The following is a 16,839-nucleotide window of genomic DNA, read 5'->3' as shown; positions in this document are numbered from 1 at the left end:
GAGGAGGAAGGCTTAATAAGTGGTCCCAGGGTTTAGATTCTACCAACTCAGCTTCTGAGTTTGGATTTTTATCTTTCACAGGATAGAGGGAAGTTTTTTGTTCTTTAGCCAGCACATGGTGTAATCAGACTCCTCCTTAGAAAAGGGTTTCTTCTCATTAACATAAATTACAAGGTTGGCACAGAGCCAATCCTCCTCTGTCTCATACTTTGGCTGAATACATCAGGTGGTGAAATGCTTTCTTTGGTCCAAATGTAACAACAATATTTAATCATTTTCTTTTTGTCTTTTCCCTTGGTCTGATTGCTATTGGTCCAAAATTTTAACATTCTACCTAGTGGACTATCTGGAGGGATGTCCCTGAGGGACTCTATAGTTGCCTCCTTTTCTTCCTCCCTGGCCAGCCAATGGCCTCTGTTCCCCAATCTGAGTCTTGTCTGAGCTTCTTTCAGTTCCTTTCACTTCATCTGTCTCTGGCCCTTTCCCTCTCAGGAGAAGGGAACAGGAAATCTGGACTCTGCACTTGCTTTGTACAGCATGTTGCACATCTCAGTCACACACAATCAGCTTCAGACTTATCAAGAATTCCCAACCACCAAGGTAATATAATATTTAATAGTCCTCTTTCCTTACCTTGGTCCATGCACAGAGTTGCCTGCTCAACCAGAGGCAGGCTTTCCCTTTTCCCCTTTTTCTCATCCACAATTGGCAGATCCAAGCATCTGGTCTTGGGCCCTTCAGCTGTTGGAGATGGACCTCCAATGGTGGAGTCTGAGACTGCTCAATCAGTGGGGCATGCCTTCCTTTTGTCCATCTCAGGGGTCCCCCTCTGAAGCTCTGGATCCCAGATAAGCTCCCAAGTTGTCAGAAATAAAGCAGTACCTGTAAGGGAATAAATGCTCACTCAATTCTGGAGGAAAAAAGAATTTATTTACAATCTTGCAAGATAGGGCAGAGAGGAAGAAACATGGTGGGCTTGTGCACAGGAGAAAGAACATGGTGATCTTTTAAACTCCTATTCCTAATGTGCAAGTCCCTCCCATTTCTCCATTGGCTGGGTTCTACAGAGGTTACAGCCTATCCAAGAGAGCTAACTAGCCCATCTTTGAGATTTTGAATTGTACAGCCTATCTGAGATGGTTCATTCATTTTAAATTTCCTGCTGGGATTTCCTGCCTCTGATAATACCCCATATCCCTTTACATTCCAGTAACCCTGTTTACTTCTCCATATAAGGAAGTCATGTAGATTCTAGGCTTACATCATGGCTCTCTCTCTCTTCCCTTTACCACAGGGCTTGTTTAAGCTGGTTCTGCTGCCATTTCCCTATTCCATGCTGCCTCTATGTGAAAGCTAAACTTAACCCTTTCTTACAATCCTGATATATGTTTTGTTGGATCTGTTTCCCTGGAGAACCCTGATTAATACACCATTAACGAATATCCCATTAATAGGAAATTAGATAAACAATTTATGCTAATTCATATATTAGAGGATTACTAAGAAATAAATACACTTTGCTACTTACAGAAATAACATCCTTATTCTGAATGAAAGAAGCCTTTCTTAACAGAGCACATGTTGTTTGCTTCCATTAATATGAAATTTTAGAACAGGCAAAACTTATACAGGTTGAACAAAAACAATTGGACATTGGTGTCTTTGTGGGAATAGAGGTGGGGATTGACTGGTGTGGTAAATCAAATTATGTACCCCAGTTTTAGATGTGTCAGTCTTAATCTACATTGCTCTGGGTGTAGAACCAATTGTAAATAGGAACTTTGATTTTGCTAAGGGGTGGCCCAATGCACAGAGGTTTGGACTTTATCCAGATTACTGGAGGCCTCTTTATAAAGAAAACACCCCCCTGTGTGGCAGAGCTCAATGTGGGAAGCTTGATGTTCACTGAGTATTGGTGTCTGTGGCCCTCCTGGACATGAGGAATAATCACTGTAATTTTGTTCATATCATTCAATTCCAAGAGAATGAGCCCAGGTGAAGGGGACTCCTAAGCAGAGCTAACATCAAAGACAACAGGAAGGAGGGACCAGCAGAAAGAACAGGAGCCAGGGAGACTGATCCCTGCCCCAGTCCCCTCTGTCCACAGCAGGAACCTGTCCATTAGCCAGGCTCCAGGTGCCTCTCACTGGGATGTCTGTGACATCCTGCTGACCACCCACACACACAAGTTGACTTACTCTCTCTGCAGAGGCCCGCCTACTGAGGGTCCTCCCCTCCTCCATGCCACACACACTCTGCCCCTGTCCAGCCTGAGATGCCCAGTTTATTAGTGAATTTATTGAGGATCAGGGCCAGTGACTCATACAGGATCAAACTTCCATCTCAAATCAGGGCAGATCCCACCCAGTTTCCCAGATCATGGCTTAGTGAGAAGCAGGGGTCTCATAAGTCTGGCAGGGGAGCTGCCTATAATGTGAGGGTGAGTTTTTCTTCTTCCACTGCCTTAAATCCTGTCCGTTGAATTCCCAGCCCCAAAACACACTTGCATTATTCCCAGTGCAATAGTAACTTTTTAAATATAACTTTAAAACTGTAAGCAAACAGAAAATTGTAAAATGTAACCTTCTAAGCTGCAAACAGGAAACAGTGGAAGCACCTGTTCTCACCAAGGAGAAATTTGTAAATGTAAAGTGTGCAAGCATATGTAAATGTGAAATTTTCATGTTTCCCAGGTGTCACCTAGGAAACAGGAGATAAATTACTGAAGTTCTCCAAACCTGTCACATGTTGACTAAAATAGTTGACTCCCTTTGTCCCTAATGGTTTTAGCCAATTAAAGAATCACTGGGAGACTGCCCCAAAACTCCCAGATAAATGGGCCTTTTGTCTTTCTTGTTGCCTGTTAGCTGAATAATTATCTTTTTGTCCCTGCACCTGGGTATAAAACCAAATTGGAGAAATGCTTCAGGGAAGCAGATTTGTGGAAATTTCCCCTGCTTTCTTCCAGCATAATAAACTATCTTTCCTCTTCAGCTGGGTTCAGTGTGACTTCTATTAGCTGCATTGAGCAACAGAACCATATTTGGGAACTGCTCCTTCTTCAGTTTGGTGGCCATGAAGGGATGAAAACATCTGAATGACATGCTGCCCAGTGGGCTCCTGGACTCCTGAGGTAAGACATTCATAAGCCTCAGTTCTATTGTCAACAGAGACACTTTTCCTGAGAGCTGGATGAGAGTGCTTCATGCTTCAGCATCCAGCACCCCAATGGTTGCTGGCCATGGAGGAAAACATGTTTGGTGAGTGAGTGTGGTTGGCAAATGAGTGTGGATGTGTTGGGAGCATGCACAGGGCTTGTTTTCTTTTGTTTGTGGGCCTGTTTGTTTCTTCTTCAGTGAAACAAACTCCTGCTGGAGCTGTAAGTGGGAAACCAATTCATTGGGCACCAGTTGGCCTAAGTTCATGCCAAAGCTGTTTCTGGAGTGTGCAGCCCCACACATAAAGTAATAGCCATTGAGACTTGGTTTGGAATGAAGGAGCCCCTGGCATTAAGGGAGGTCACTGAATTTGGTGCCTAGGTTTATTTGAGTTCTCAGTGGTGTTACGGTGCCCACGAGTTAAAGTATGAGACAGCCAAACAGAATTTAAAGAGCCTTTATTAGCTGGCCAGCGACTGCTCTCTGTCACTCTGCACACCTGAGTGTGCTTGAGACTTACATAGGCAGAAACCTCATCCTGAAAATGCAAGCAAGCTATTTTGACAGAAGCAGAGTTGGTGGTTAATTAATGGTTGCTTAAGATCTTTAGCAAGCTTGAGAAATTTTCTCAAGGTCGGCACAATGGTTAATTGCTGAAATGGTTATGCTTGGTTAATGCGTACAACCGCAAGTCTCACTCCCTAAAACGGTACAGTTTCACTCCCTTCTTCTCAGGGCTTAATGCTTACTTTGCAGTTGTTGTCGGTTGAGGGGGAAGGGGACTCTCCTGTTACAGATTAAGGGGAGGGGGCCCATTTCAAGTGGCATATAAATTTATGTCAAAGCTGTTTTTGGAGGGTACTGCCCCTGGTACAGAGGAATAACCTTTGGGACTTGGTCACCTAGGACTTGGCTTTATTTTCTTGATCTTGTCTTTTTATATATTGGTTCCATTTGGTTTCTTTTTCAGTGACTCACAAACTCCTGCTGAAGCTGTAAGTGGGAAACTACACTTGGTTGGGCACTCAATGGCACATAGAAAGAGACATTAAGACTTAGTTTGAAAGGGAGGGAGCAGTCCCTAGCATTAAGGGAAGTCACTGATTTTGGGTGCCTAGGTTTCAGTTGTTTGGGTGCTCAGTGGCAGATAAATTTATGCCAAAGCTATTTTTGGAGGATGCAGCCCCAGGCATTGAGGAATAGCCATTGAGACTTGGTTGCTAGTACTTAGCTTTAAATCTTAGACTTGTTTTATTTGTGGTTTGGTTAAGTTTTGTTCTGTGTTTTCTTTTGTTCTGCTTTGCTCGAGTTATCTAAATGATGTTTAAAAAATTGGAAACAACATAAGTTAAAAATCTAAGGAAATTAAAGACAATGAACTTTTAAATTACATTCTTAAACATTAAAAGCATTTCAGATTTGAACATATGTGTATGTGTATGTACATGCATACATATGTATTCATGTATCAAATAGTATCATTTAGTGTGTCCAGTCAAATTGGTAGACCACACATATTTGGATTTATTTGATTGCTGGATTGTATTACTGGAGTATATTGGTAAGTTGGATGGTTTTGAGGCATTTTGATTTTTCTTTTAGGTGTTTTGAGGTTTTTAAATTACATATTTTTCAATGTAAAGAAATCACAACCATTCATATTTATAAATATGTAGATTTGTAAAATGTTTCTTTTTAATACACTTTTATTGAGACATGATCACATAACATACAGTTATTCAAAGTGTACAATCAGTTCATTTCTCCAGAAACAAGAAGACAAACATTATAATGTATCACTAATATGAGCTAACTATAATGTGTAAAATATTTCTTAATGTAATTGTTGGTTTGTCTCTCCCTGAATTCAGTAGGTTGTTGGAGGATAGGACTGAGCAGAAAGCATTTAACTGTTTTACTTATTATAGGCAAGTTTCTTGTACACATCTGAACTTTCTAAGTGTATAGAAATAACTGCTCTCCCTTCCCCCCCACACACACATTGTAAATATCTTAATTGTAAACTGTGGTGAAAAAATCCCTACATGTGTTTACTTGGTGTCTGTGTGGGGAGAGTTATTAGATAATTTTGTGTGTAGTAGTCAGATTTTCTGATTTTTATACCTTGAGTCATTGTAGATTTGTAGAAATTGCTGTCTTATATTGTAATATCTTTTACTTAAAATTATAGGTAGGAAGTTTTTTTCTTTCTTTTTTTTTCTTGTGGAAATGTAGACCACTCTAGACTGAGTGAGATTTTTAGGTGACTGTGTATATAAGCATTATTTCCCTAAAACATCAGTTCTTTTTAGATGTATAGATATGATATTACTGATATATCTTCATTGGTTTCCTTCTGTTTTTACTGGGTTCTCAGGAGGTAAATGGACATATTGGGTATTTTATGATTTTATGTCTATTAATATCGAGTGCTTTTCCTTTATATTCTTTCTTGGTTTATAGAGATTGCAGATATGCATATGTTTTGTAAACATGTTACACAAAATGTTTGAAATATTTAATTTATGAAAATATTTATGTTTAAGAGCTCTGTAAGTTGACTTTTTGAGTTTATTGTTAAACAGCTGTGTTTTATAGTACTTTATACCATTTCAACTGTGTAAATATATAAAGATGAATTATTGGTTCACCTTTGTGTAATCTTCATTGGATTATTCTAGCTGTTATAGACAAATTAACTTCAAGAACAAGTTGACCTCTTGGGGTTATTTTTGTTATTTTTGTATATGTTGTCATGTTAGGGAGGAAGATAGAGTGATTCAAATATGTTTTACCATATTTTCATTTAGAAGAAAAATTACAATTGCAATCATTAAATGTTTGTGTCCACTTTATACAAAAATACCTCTCTCGGAGCCTGTGGAGAATGCAGGGGTATTCGCCTACCCCACCTCCATGGTTGCTAACATGACCACAGACATAGGGGACTGGTGGTTTGATGGGTTGAGCCCTCTACCACAGGTTTTACCCTTGGGAAGACAGTTGCTGCAAAGGAGAGGCTAGGCCTCCCTATGGTTGTGCCTAAGAGCCTCCTCCCGAATGCCTCTTTGCTGCTCAGATGTGGCCCTCTCTCTCTGGCTAAGCCAACTTGAAAGGTGAAATCACTGCCCTCCCCCCTACGTGGGATCAGACACCCAGGGGAGTGAATCTCCCTGGCAACGTGGAATATGACTCCCGGGGAGGAATGTAGACCCGGCATCGTGGGATGGAGAACATCTTCTTGACCAAAAGAGGGATGTGAAAGGAAATGAAATAAGCTTCAGTGGCAGAGAGATTCCAAAAGGAGCCTAGAGGTCACTCTGGTGGGCACTCTTATGCACACTTTAGACAACCCTTTTTAGGTTCTAAAGAATTGGGGTAGCTGGTGGTGGATACCTGAAGCTATCAAACTACAACCCAGAACCCATGAATCTTGAAGACAGTTGTATAAAAATGTAGCTTATGAGGGGTGACAATGGGATTGGGAAAGCCATAAGGACCACACTCCACTTTGTCTAGTTTATGGATGGATAAGTAGAAAAATAGGGGAAGGAAACAAACAGACAAAGGTACCCAGTGTTCTTTTTTACTTCAATTGCTCTTTTTCCCTCTAATTGTTATTCTTGTTATTTTTGTGTGTGTGCTAATGAAGGTGTCAGGGATTGATTTAGGTGATGAATGTACAACTATGTAATGGTACTGTAAACAATCGAAAGTACGATTTGTTTTGTATGGCTGCGTGGTATGTGAATATATCTCAATAAAATGAAGATTAAAAAAAATAAAATAAAATAAAATAAAATATATAAAAATTGTAAAAAAAAAAAAAAAAATACCTCTCTCTGTTTAAGGGACATGTAAGTACATATTATTTTCCAGAAAGTACTTAGGTTCAGGATGTGATTCACTATCACAGAAAACATTTTATGTAATCTCTAAACTATATCATTCTGTGTTCATTTGTTGCATAGTGATATTCAAGACAACTTTGTAAGTGATAAGTAAATAAGATTTAATTTATAAACATCTGATTATTTCTAGATATATGGAGTCTCACCAAGTGTAATTTTTAATATATCATTGTAAATTTGTAGTTCTATTATTCTTTGCAATTGACTTGACAGTGAAGTTGCTGAAAAACAGAATCCTGTTGCTACAAAGAAAGCATTAACAGGCTCCATTTCCAGCTTCCTTCCTTCCTTCCTTCCTTCCTTCCTTCCTTTGCCTGAGATAATGATTTTTGATCTGCCTTAAACTCATAATGACTGTTGTCTTAGCACAGTTGAATAAATCTAGAAATCAATGACAGAAATTTAAGTGGCATTTCTAAGAATGGTGGAAGAGCTTTTGATTTCCTGGAGCCATCTGGAGCCAATTGTCTATTTGAAATTTGACCTGTTTTTGTGTATTTTTTTTATGCCAAGGGTTGTATACCCAGGGGTTTTCTCTAGTGTCATTGCTTCCATACATTTTAAACTAAAACTGAACAAAGATGGCCTGGTTGTAAGACAGAATGATTCCTGCCATGGTCTTCATCAACCCAGGTGCCTCCTCCTTGTCTGCACCTAAAACATGACTGGATTTTTAACAGAAGTCCTGCCTTGCCTTTCCAGTGTAAGAAAAAAAAGTTTTGTGAGTGTTTTATGTCATTCTTTTCTTCTTTTCCTACTCTTCATCCCCCTCCATGAATCACCCCACTTCTCTCCTGCTCTATTTTTTTTTATAAAATTGGAATAGAAAACACTGATGGGATGGTATTCAAAAAATGAGACCAATGTATTCTTTATTATTAATTGAATTGAAAAACTCACTCCCAGAAGCAGAATGGACAATTGTTAATGAAACTGCAGACTGATTGGATGACAGCATTTAGTGAAACTGGTGCCAGCTAAACAGGGAGGGACTGGAGGGCTCTCCTTTCAGAAAAAATTTTCAATATACTGAATAGTAATTTAAATGATTTAAATAATCTAATTATGATCAATTCTGTTTATCTTAAGAATTGGATATTTTATTATCTGTTGATATTTATTAATAATCAGAACAAATATCTACCTATTATCTTCTCTTTGCTAACTTCTGTGCTATATATTCAAGTGATACAAAGTGAGTAAACAAATCCTTGTCATTAAAATAAAATATGTACATGATCCCCTTAAACTTTGGGTATAATTCCAGTGATTTCTCATAGCATTAATGAAAGAGTATATAAGCATTTGTTCATGATTCATCCACACACCATATACTTCACATCTGAATATTTTGAAACATTGATTAACTTTATTTTAAATATTATATGGAAGTATGGATACAAAATGAAAAATTACCATAATAATTCTTCAGTTTGAAAATTGCCATCTTCAGTTTTTTGCATTAAAGTGAATAAAATTTGATTTTATATTGTGTGGGATGAGAGCACCTATGCAATATTCTAGTTACCCCAGGAAAACTTTACTGTGCAGAGATCCTCCTGCTACCTGCCAATCTGCAAATGAAGAATTGTCTAAGTTTTACAATATCCATTTAAAACAATTCAGAACATTTCATAATGTCATATTCTTTTATTTTGGCTTCTATAAAGGAGGTTTATTTGGTTACAAAGTTACAGCCTAAAGTCCATAAATTATCCAGAGTAAGGCATCAACAACAGGGTGACTTCACTGAAGATTGACCATGGTGTCTGAAAACCTGTTAGCTGGGAAGGCATGTGACTGGCATCTGCTTGCTCCCAGTTACATTTCAATATGGCATTCCCCAAAATGTCAGTGTAAGATCCCAGTGGCCATCTTCAAAATGCATATCTCAGATGCAGCTAGCATCATGGCCTATGTGACTCTTCTTTTTCATTTTTAATTTAATTTTAGTGAGATTGTTCACATACCATACAATTATCCAAAGAGCCAAAGTGCACAATCAATTGCCCATAATATCATCATATAGCTGTGCATCCATCACAATTATATTTTTTTCAATTTTTAGTAAATTTTCATTACTCCAGAAAAGAAATAAAGACACAAAAAATGAAAATTCAAATCCTCCCATACCCCTAAATATCCCCCTCCATTACTGACTCATATTATTGGTACAGTACATTTGTTACTGTTGATGAAAGAATGGTAAAATACCAGTGTGCAAATCTCCATCCATCCATGCTCTCAGTTCCTAAAAGTACACACCTCATAATGAGGCTTTAGGACCTCATGGCCCCCACACACCCAGCTTCCTGTGGAACCACACACTGACCTCCAGAAAGGCTACACCACTCCACATCCCCATCAAGAGTAAATAGACACATCCCTCCTTCCATGTTTTCTCCAGCACTTTTACCCATATTTATATTTTTCCTATAATTTTATGGAGATATATTCACATACCATACAGTTATCCACAGTGTACAGTCAGTTGTTCATGATATCATCATATATTTGTACATTTATCACCACAATCAGTACTTGAACATATTGATTACTAAGAAAAAGCTCTTTTTTGGTGAATATTAAAAAGATAGTAAAAAGAAAAAATATAACATCATACAATAAAATATAATAAGGACAAAAAACAACACCATGACCAAGAATCCCATGTACCTCCCCCACATCCCTCTCTCATATCCACTCAACTTTGATACATTGCCTTTGCCACATCCAGTGGAAGCACATTACAATGTCACTGCCAACCACAGATTCCAGTGTGCTTTGGCTATGTTTTTTTTCCCAAATACCATACCTTTTACAACACTCTGCAAGGTTGACTTTCATTTGTTCTACCACAGGTAAATACATTTTTATATTTCTACATTTAGCAATAGTCATTGGCCACTCCAATTTTTGCCAAGTTACACAGTCCATCTCCATCATCCAACATTACCTCTGGTGTCATACACTTCCCTATCCTATCCCCTTCAACTTCACTCACAGATATTTTTGTTCAGTGTACTTAAAAAATTGTGCTACCTTCACACAGTATTATGATATCTATTTTTGGACCTATACAATCAATCTTGCTGAATATTCTGTAGTCCTTCATCATCAAATGCCCCATCTCTACCCTCTTTCTAGTTTCTGGTAGCCTGTGTTATCAGCTTTTAACTCTCAAAATTTTCTCCTTAATGTTAGTTCATATTAGTGACACCATACAGTATTTGTCCTTTTGTTTCTGGCTAACTTCACTCAACATAATGTCCTAAAGGTTCATCCACCTTATTATATGTTTCATGTCTTTGTTCTATCTTACAGCTGCATAATAGTCCATCATGTGTATATACCACAGTGTGTTTATCCACTCATCTGCTGACAGACATTTGGGCTGTTTCCATCTTTGGCAATCATGAATAATGCCACAATAAACACCAGTTTACAAATGTCCATTTGTGCTTAACTTTCTGTTCCTTTGAGTATATACCTAGTAATGGAATAGCTGGGTCATATGCCAGATCTATACTTAGCTTCCTAAGGAAACCCCAAACTGTCTTCCAGAGTGGTTGCACCATTCTACATTCCCACCACCAATGAATAAGTGTGCCTCTTTCTACACATCCTTTCCAGCACTTGTAATTCTCTGTTGTTTGGGTAATGGCCACTCTGGTAAGTATGAGATGATATTTCATTGTGGTTTTGAATTGCATTTCCCTAATAGCCGGTGAAGTTGACCATTTTTTCATGTTTTTGAGCCATTTGTATTTTCTCTTTGGAAAAATGTCCATATCTTTTGCCCATTTTTTAATTGGGTTGTTTGCCTTTCTGTTGTTGAGTTCTAGGACTGCTTTAGATATTCTGGATATTAAACCCTTATCTGGTATGTGATTTCCAAATATTGTCTACTGTTGTGTACGCTGCCTTTTTACTTTTCTAACAAAGTCCTTTGATGTACAAAAGTGTTTGATTTTGAGGAGATCCCATTTGTCTATTTGTTCTTTGGTTGCTTGCCTTTTAGGTGTAAGGTTTAGTAAACCACCTTCTTTCACATGATCTTTAAGTTATTCTCCTACACTTCCTTCTAAGGGTCTTATGTTCATAGCACTTATGTTTAGGTCTTTGATTCAATTGGAGTTAATTTTCATATAATTTCCATTCTTTTGGAAATGGATATCCAATTCTCCAAACACTATTTATTGAAGAGACAGCTCTGTCCCATTTGCTTTGATTTGGCTGCCTCATCAAAGATCAATTGTCTGTAGATGTCAGGTTCTATTTCTGAACACTGAGTTTGATTCCATTTGTTAGTATCTCTGTCTTTATGCCAGTACCATGCTGTTTTGAGCACTGTAGCTTTGTAATATGCTTCAGAGTCAGGTAGTGTGACACCACCCACTTCATTCCTCTTTCTCAAGATATTTTTGGCTATTCAGGGAACCTTGCCTTTCCAAATAAATTTGGTTATTTTTTTCTATTTCTTCAAAGTAAGTTGTTGAGATTTTAATTGGTATTGCATTGAATCTTTAAATCAGTTTAGGTAGAGTTGACATTTTAATTAATTTAGAGTTCCAATCCATAAACATGGTATGTTCTTCCATTTTTTAGGTCCTGTTCAATTTCTTTTAGCAGTTTCTTGTAGTTTTCTTTAAACAGGTCTTTTGTGTCCTTGGGTAAGTTTATTCTTAAATACTTGATTCTCCACCAGGCTGATTGCTCCAGGGTCTGGTCTCTGTCTTTCTATGATTGGAGATATTTTTTCAGGAGCCTGAGCTTTTCAATTAGAGCTGCCATTACACTTCTCCCTCCTGGTTCCCAGCATCAAAGGCCCCTCCTCCCTTGGGACTGTGCCTGCCCAGGTGGGGTGCAGGCATCCTGGCCACAAGAACTCACAGATTTTGCTGATCACAGCTACTCTGCACATCTGTGAGTGTTGAATGAAGCATGCCCAAGCTCAAGTTCCTCTGTGGTGTCTGTTCCAGGTAGTTCCTGGCTTTCTACCCACTGTTCTGGAGAAGAACTAAAACACACCTTACCACTCTGCCATCTTGCCCCTCCTGTACTTGCATATTTTTACTGAAATATGTAAGTTTCTGTGATGTGGTGGGATGAATGCATTTGTTGTCTGGAAAGATCATATATTTCTGAGGTCCACAGTGTGGAATGTCAGAGTTTGGATACATTATGTCCCCAGGAAGCCATGTTTAATGCAATATTGTGGGGGTTGATCTATTAATGTTGATAAAGTGGGAAAATATGGATTTGATTGTTTCCATGGAGGTGTGACCCACCCAACTCTAGGTGATAACTCTGAATAGATTATTTCCATGAATGTGTGGTCCCACCCATATACCACCAGTCTTGATTAGTTTCCTGGAGCCATATAAGAGTTCAGAGAGAAGGAGCTCTGTGCTGCAGCTGAGAGAGACATTTTAGAGACAACTGCTGACAGCAGATTTTGCTGATGCTTAGAAGATAGCAGCCCAAAGTTTGTACCAAGAACCTAAGACCAGGGACATTTTGGAGAACCCCTTTTTAAGTGGAAAATTGGATCAAACACATGCCAACCACATGTCTTCTGAAAAAAAGACAGGTTTTATGGATGCCAGCAGCCTCTCTTCAGAGAAGGTATACCCTTGTGGATACATTTGCAAGGACACTGTCATGGCCTTAGAACTAGTAATTTGCAGCCAAATAAGCCCCCTTTAAAAAAGCCAATCCATTTCTGATATTTTGTGTAACAGCAGCATTAGCAAACTGGAACAGAATTTGTTGCCAGAGAAGAGGGGTTATGCTGACTTTGCAAATACCAAACTTTTTGAAATGGCTTTTTACATGCATAAGGGGAAGATTCTGGAAGAATTGTGAGGAACTTGATAAAAAAAGGCCTAGATGGCTTCAAAGAAACTGATCATAGGAATATAGACTCTGAAGATAGCTCTGATGAGAATTTGAACAGAAATGTTGACTATTATGTTGCATTCTGGCAGAAAGGTGATCCTTGTTTCAAAGTGGCAGAGAATTTGGCAAGATTGAGGCCTGGTGTCAGATGGAAAGCAGAATTTGAAAGTGGCAACCTGGGATGCAATGCACAAGAGATCTCAAACTACTTTTTTAAGATGTAGACTGATTTCTTCTTGCAGCTTATAGTAAAATGCAGGAGGAGAACAATACACTGAAAAACTGAACTCTTTGGTACATAGAAAGCAGAAACTGATAGCTTGGAATATTCTGGTTTCAAAAAGTTAGATCATAGAATCAGCAGCCCTACATAAGTATTTAACCACAGCAGCCCTACATAAGGATTTAACCAAACATGGAACCCAACCACCATTTCAGTACAATCCAGGATTGGAGATGTTGTTATCCAGATAAGATTTGTGGAAAATCCTATTGTTGAATTGTTTTTACCCTTGTATGCTTCATGCCCAGCCTACACTTTTTTTGTGAGAACTGTGTTACTGGAATCACTGCCAGTCTTCCCTGGAGAGGATATAGTTGGGAAAAATTGAGGGAAAATATTCCTTAAGGAAAATCATGGAAGTTGAGGTATGGAGTCAAGAAATCACATGCAAGGTGGAGAGTAGGGTAACCAATTCATATGGAAAGGGTAAGTGTGCCCAAGAATTAGTGTGAAGGTTTTCCACCTCAGTGCTCAGGAAATTCACTGCCACCTAAGGTCTCAAAAAGGGGGGACCATATTCTGCAGGGATTTTGGAGAAACTGGCCACCACCACACTATCTGGAGAGGGCAGAATATTTGCCCTGGAGAGGCCAACTCCATGCTGCACCTTGATGTTTTTGGAAGGTGGGGACATGTAGAAGGTGGTCTTTCCAGAGTATGGGTATGTTTGAGCACTCTTCCTTGTGTTTGGAGAAATAAGACTTCTGCATAAGTCTTTGGAATAGGTTGGACTCCTGTTCTCTCAAGCCCCAAAGGTACAACATCATTACTTAAATGACCCGCAGACTGCAATCTAATGAAGATTTCCCTGAGGGTTTTAGAGACTATTTTGTTCCTGTGAACCCTGTTTTCCCTTCAGTTTCTTCCAATGGCAATGTGAACCTTTTTCCTATGACTGTTCCTCCTTTGTATATTGGCAGCAGATAACTTGTTTGAAGTTTCACAGATTCACAGCTAGAGGGGAATTTTGCTTTAGGAGAAGACAACACCTGTGACTGAATTTGATGGGATCTTGTACTTGCCTATTATTACAGAAAGGATTAAATTCCTGTGATGTGATGGGATGAATGTATTTTGTGTAGGGATAGATGATGAATTTCTGGGTTCCAGGGTGTGGAATGTGCCAGTTTGGATACATTATGTCCCCCAGAGAAGCCATGTTCAATGCAATCTTGCTGGGGCTGAACTATTAATGTTGATTCAGTGGGAAAATTTGGCTTTGGTTTTTTCCATGGAAATGTGACCCACCCAGCTTTGCTGATAATTCTCTTTAGATATTTTCTTGGGGGTGTGGGCTCATCCATATAGCACTGCACTTGATTAGTTTCCTGGAGCCCTCCCTATAAGAGCTCAGGCAGAAGGAACTCAGTGTTGCTGATGAGAGAATTTTAGGCACAGCTGATAAAAGTAGACTTTTGCTAATGCTTTGGAGATAATAGCCCAGAGTTTTCTTTGAGAAGTTAAGTGAAGAGACATTTTGGAGAATGTCATTTAAAAATGCAACCTGGGAGTGATCAGTTGCCATCCATGTGTCTTTGGAAGTAACAGATTTTTGGATGTTAACAGCCTTTGTTCAGTGAAGGTACAACCTTGTTGATACCATTGCATAGGTACATTTTTGGCTTTTGAATTGGAACTTTATAGCCAAATAAACCCCCTTTATAAAAGCCAATCTATTTCTGGCATTTTGCCAAACAACAGGTTTAGCATACTGAAATAGATTTTTTTTTTTTTTTTTTTTTACCAGATGAGAGGAATTTTGCTGCCTTTGCAAATACCAAACCTTTTGGAATGACTTTCTACATGGATAAGGGGAAGACACTTGAAGAATTGTGAGGAGCTTGATAGAAAAGGCCTAGTAGGCTTTGAAGAAACTGATGGTAGGAGTATGGACTCTAGAGATAGCTCTGATGAGACTTTGAACAGAAATGTTGACTATGATGTTGCATTCTGGCAGAAAGGTGAATCTTGTTCCAAAGTGGCAGAGAATTTGGCAAGATTGGGTCCTGGTGTCCAAAGGAAAACAGAATTTGAAAGTGACAACATGGAATACTTAGCTCCAGAGATCTCCAAACTACATGAGGAAGATGTAGCCCACTTTATCTTTGCAGCATATACTAAAATGCAAGAGGAGGGGGTAAGCTGAGAAAGTACTCCTAGGTAGAAAGAAAACAGAAACTCATAGTTTGGAAAATTCTGGCTTCCAAACAGATCTCAGAAGCTACAGCCCTACATGAGGATTTAACCAAACATGGAACCCAACCACTATTTCAGTACAAACCAGGATTGGAGTTGTGGTTGTCAGATAGGATTTGTGGAAAGTCATATTGTCTAATGCTTTTGACCCTTGCATGCTTCATGCCAAGCCAACAATTTTTGTGGCTCTCTATAATTGTAATCACTGGCAGTCTGTACTGGAGGGAATGGATTTGGGACAAATTGAAGGAAAATATTCTTGAAGAAAAAATCATGGAAATTGTGGTCTGGCATCAAGAAATCTCAGACAAGGAGAGTAGAGCAAACAATGCATATGGAAAGGGTCAGTGTGACCAAGAATTAGGAAGTAGGCCCTCTGCCTTGGTGCTCAGGAACTGGGCTGCCACCTAAGTTTCATAGTTGGGGAAGCACATTCCACCTGGATTGGGGGAGAACCTGGTCACCTCCCCACTATTTGGAGATGGCAGAGCATTGGCCCTGGAGAGACAGATTTCATGCTGCAGATTGATGTTGGAGGAAGATGGGCCAAGTAGAAGGTGGTCTTCCCAATGTGTGGATATGTTTAAACACTCATCCTAGCATTTGGAGAAAAAGGGGCTTCTGCATAAACCTTTGGAAAAGTTTGTGCTCCTGGTCTCTGAAGCCCCAAGGATACAACATTATTATATAAGTGACTCACAGACTTTGAATTCTAATGATGTTTTCCTGAGGGTTTTAGAAACTGGTTGGGTCCTGTGGACCCTATTCTCCTTTCAGTTTCTTCCTATTGCAATAGAAACCTTTATGCTATGGGTGTTCCTCCTTCTTATATTGGCAGCAGATAACTTGTTCTAAGGTTCACAGGTCCACAGCTAGAGGGGAATTTTGCTTTAGGACATGACAACACCTGTGATTGATTTTAATGGGATCTTGTACTTACCTATTGTTACTCAAAGGATTTAAGTTTCTGTGATATGGTGGGATGAATGTACTTTGTGTAAGGAAAGGTCATGCTTTGCTTGGTTCCAGGGTGTGGAGTCTGTCAGTGTGGATACATTATGTCCCCAGAGAAGCTATGTTTAATGCAATTTTTGGGGGTTGATGTATTAGTGTTGATTCATTGGGAAATTTTGGATTTGGTTGCTTCCATGGAAATGTGATGCACAAAAATCTAGGTGATAACCCTGTTTAGATTATTTCCATGGAGGTTTGTCCCCACCCATATAGCACAGGTCTTGAATAGCTTACTGGAGCCCTATAAGAGCTAAGAAAGAAGGATCTCAGTGCTGTAGCTGAGAGAGACATTTTAGAGACAGCCACTGAATACAGATTTTGCTGATGCTTCAGAGATGTTAGCGCAGAGTTTGCCTTGAGAATCTAAGCCAAGAGA

General features: G+C 39.0%; 1 protein-coding gene across 1 annotated transcript in view; it reads left to right on the top strand.

Moving 5' to 3' along the window:
- The window catches only part of LOC119525804 (zinc finger protein 596-like), a 65,795-nt gene that overhangs the window by 27,025 nt on the left and 21,931 nt on the right, over positions 1-16,839 (top strand). Inside the window, exon 3 of the mRNA XM_037824585.1 lies at positions 2,995-3,133. The gene's annotated coding sequence lies outside the window, so the exon portion shown is untranslated. The remainder of the gene's footprint in view (positions 1-2,994; positions 3,134-16,839) is intronic.

The sequence above is a fragment of the Choloepus didactylus genome (genome assembly GCF_015220235.1).
Source record: "Choloepus didactylus isolate mChoDid1 chromosome 26 unlocalized genomic scaffold, mChoDid1.pri SUPER_26_unloc4, whole genome shotgun sequence".
Classification (NCBI taxonomy): domain Eukaryota; kingdom Metazoa; phylum Chordata; class Mammalia; order Pilosa; family Megalonychidae; genus Choloepus; species Choloepus didactylus.
The sequence above is the reverse complement of the archived record's forward strand: the minus strand, read 5'-3'. Positions and strand labels throughout refer to the sequence as shown.